The sequence below is a fragment of the Bubalus kerabau genome, chromosome X, assembly GCF_029407905.1.
Source record: "Bubalus kerabau isolate K-KA32 ecotype Philippines breed swamp buffalo chromosome X, PCC_UOA_SB_1v2, whole genome shotgun sequence".
NCBI lineage: Eukaryota > Metazoa > Chordata > Mammalia > Artiodactyla > Bovidae > Bubalus > Bubalus kerabau.
The window spans coordinates 51,794,296-51,798,527 of NC_073647.1; positions in this window are offsets into that span (position 1 = coordinate 51,794,296).

The following is a 4,232-nucleotide window of genomic DNA, read 5'->3' on the forward strand; positions in this document are numbered from 1 at the left end:
AAAAGAACAAACTGGTCATAACAAACACCTTCTTCAAACAACACAAGAGATGACTCTACACATGAACATCACCACATGGTCAATACCATAGATTAGCTTAGCTAAATTTGCAACAGCATAGCTATACTATATCAGAAAATTACATTTTAACACAAGAACGCCCCATCTTCGAGGAAGATATAACAATTCTAAACCTATATGCATGCAATAACTTAGCTTCATAATATAAGGCAAATGGTTGGAAATAATAGAAGTGCATGAATGCACAATGTGAATGAGAAACATTAAGTGTTCTCTCTTAATAGCTGATAGAGACAAAAACAGTAATGATGTAAAAAATCTTAAAGATTTAACCTTTTTAACCTAAAACAAGTAGACATATGTAAAACAGTGCATTCAACAATGAAAAAATATATACATTTTTTTTAAGTGCACATGGAACATTTTTCAACATTAAACATGGGCATTGTTATAAAGGATGCTTCAAAAGTTTAAAAGACTTAAAATCACTCAGTGTATACTTTGATCTGGACTTTTCCAGTGGCTCAGCAGGAAAGAATCTGCATGCAGTGTGGGAGCCATAGGAGACACAGGTTTGATCTTTGGGTCGGGAAGATCCCCTGGAGCAGGGCACAGCAACCCACACTAATATTTTTGCCTGGGGAATCCCATGGACAGAGGATGTTGGTGAGCTACAGTCCATAGAATTGCAAAGAGTCAGACATGACTGAAGCAACTTAGCATGCATGCATGCACATATTTTGATCTGCTAGAAATAAACTAGGAATTGATACAGAAAGATAAACAGAAAGTCTTCAAGCACTTAGAAATTACACAATACACATGCAAGCAAGTCAAGGAATAAATAACAATTACAAAAAAATTTAATGAATGCTAATGAATAGATGACATTTCAAAGAGCTAAAGCAGTACATAGATAAAAATGTAGAATCTTAAATGCAGATATCAAAATATTAGCATGCCTGGAAATCCATTATATAAACTTCCACCCAAAAGAGATAGGAAGAATACCTATCCAACGGAAGGTAGAAGGAAATAATAAAAGAACACATATCAGTGAAAAAAAAAATCAAATAATGAAAAGTAAAAATCAAAAAAGCCAAAATAAATTATACCAAAGGTTAATAAAATTAATAAGCTCCTAGAAAATGGACAAAGGAGGAAAAAGAGGCAATATAACTAACTAGTAACAGAAATTAATGAAAAAGTTGGAATTGTTAATACTAATAATCCTGTAGGTATTAAAGACATAGTAAAAATGATCAATGCAAAGAAATAGAGGAAAACAAAAGAATGGGAAAGATTAGAGATCTCTTCAGGAAAATTAGAGATACCAAGGGAATATTTCATGCAAAGATGGGCTCAATAAAGGACAGAAATGGTATGGACCTAAGAGAAGAAGAAGATATTAAGAAGAGATGGCAAGAATACACAGAACTGTATAAAAAAGATCTTCATGACCCAGATAATCACGATGGTGTGATCACTGACCTAGAGCCAGACATCCTGGAATGTGAAGTCAAGTGGGCCTTAGAAAGCGTCACTATTAACAAAGCTAGTGGAGGTGATGGAATTCCAGTTGTGCTGTTTCAAATCCTGAAAGATGATGCTGTGAAAGTGCTGCACTCAATATACCATCAAATTTGGAAAACTCAGCAGTGGCCACACGACTGGAAAAGGTCAGTTTTCATTTCAATCCCAAAGAAAGGCAATGCCAAAGAATGCTCAAACTACCACACAATTGCACTCATCTCACACGCTAGTAAAGTAATGCTCAAAATTCTCCAAGCCAGGCTTCAGCAATATGTAAACCATGAACTTCCAGATGTTCAAGCTGGTTTTAGAAAAGGCAGAGGAACCAGAAGTCAAATTGCCAACCTCTTCTGGATCATGGAAAAAGCAAGAGAGTTCCAGAAAAACACCTATTTCTGCTTTATTGACTATGCCAAAGCCTTTGACTGTGTGGATCACATAAACTGTGGAAAATTCTGAAAGAGATGGGAATACCAGACCACCTACCTGCCTCTTGAGAAACCTATCTGAAGCACAGTTAAAATTGGACATGGAACAACAGACTGGTTCCAAATAGGAAAAGGAGTACATCAAGGCTGTATATTGTCACCCTGCTTATTTAACTTATATGTAGAGTACATCATGAGAAACACTGGGCTGGAAGAATCACAAGCTTGAATCATGATTTCCAGGAGAAATCTCAATAACCTCAGATATGCAGATGATACCACCCTTATGGCAGAACATGAAGAGGAACTAAAAAGCCTCTTGATGAACGTGAAAGAGCAGAGTGAAAAAGTTGGCTTAAAGCTCAACATTCAGAAAACGAAGATCATGACATCTGGTCCCATCACTTCATAGGAAATAGATGGAGAAACAGTGTCAGACTTTATTTTTGTGGGCTCCAAAATCACTGCAGATGGTGACTGAAGCCATGAAAATAAAAGACGCTTACTCCTTGGAAGGAAAGTTATGAGCAACCTAGATAGCATATTCAAAAGCAGAGACATTACTTTGCCAACAAAGGTCCGTCTAGTCAAGGCTATGTTTTTTCCAGTGGTCATGTATGGATGTGAGAGTTGGACTGTGAGGAAAGCTGCGCACTGTAGAATTGATGCTTTTGAACTGTGGTGGTGGAGAAGACTCTTGAGAGTCCCTTGGACTGCAAGGAGATCCAACCAGTCCATTCTGAAGGAGATCAGTTCTGGGTGTTCTTTGGAAGGAATGATGTTAAAGCTGAAACTCCAGTACTTTGGCCACTTCATGCGAAGAGTTGACTCATTGGAAAAAATTCTGATGCTGGGAGGGATTGGGGGCAGGAGGAGAAGGGGACGACAGAGGTTGAGATGGCTAGATGGCATCACCGATGTGATGAACGTGAGTTTGAATGAACTCCGGGAGATCTTGATGGACAGGGAGGCCTGGCATGCTGTGATTCATGGGGTCGCAGAGTTGGACATGACTGAGCGACTGAATTGAACTGCACTGAACTGAAAGTTGACATTATAAATACAGCAGGCCAATACATTTGAAAAATAACAGATAGGCTCATTAGAAAAATAAACTTTAAAATCAAACAAAAAAGAAATAGAAAATCTTAATTCCATATCCATTGTAAACATAATATATTATTTAAAAACTTCTGTAAACAAAGAAATAAGTTAATCAAAGATTTCAGATTGTTCACCTTTAAGTTCTTCCAAATATTTAAGAAAAAAATAGCCATAGAAATAAAAATAACAAATAAAATAACTTATAAAAAGAACAATAAATCACAAAAAGCAGAATTTATTCCAAAATACAAAGATTTCTTAACATTTAAATGTCATTCAACATAATGTACCTTGTTAACAAGATAAAGATTAAAACATATAGTCAATTCAACAGGTGCAGAAAATAAAACTGCAACTATTTCAAAGGTTGGAAATCTGAAAAAAAAAAATCATATGACTTCATAGGAAGCACGTAAGCCTAGCCAAAAAAAAAAAAAAGGCTATCACATAAAAGGGATAGAAGCACAAGGAATATCAGGGGCCCAAGAGACTTCCAGTAGCAGTTCATTGTGGTCTTTTCTTAGTCATATAGGATATTCCATTTCGAGATTATAAACCACCAAGAGATATATGAGGAATCTTTATGTCAAGAGAACTTAAACAAATGTTTCAAACAGAATATTTTATAGCCAATGGTCAAAGAGCCAACAGAGTATGTGACTAGCTAAACTAGGTTTAAATTATAAAGCTGGACTTTCCTAAACAATGTAAACAAGCTGTTCCTGGTTATCACTAGGGATGTTTCAAACTTTAAATAAAATATTGTGCATTTATAGCTAACCCATATGAGACCTATTTTGGCCAAGAGACAATAAACGCCAGGCTTCCAGGGATTAATACTTCTATTCAACATTGTATGTGAAGCTCTAGTAATGAAATAAGGGTAAAAACAAGATGGAAGAGGGGGAAATTAGAATAAAAAATATTAAAATATAATTTCCTGAAGAAATCACAACTTGAACAGAGAATAAATTGTTCTATTAAAAAATCATGTGAATTAATAAGTAAATTTAGAAGATCACTAGATATAAGATGAATGTTAAAAAGTGAATTATGCTACTGCTGCTGCTGCTGCTAAGTTGCTTCAGTCGTGTCCAACTCTGTGTGACCCCATAGACAGCAGCCCACCAGGCTCCCCTGTTCCTG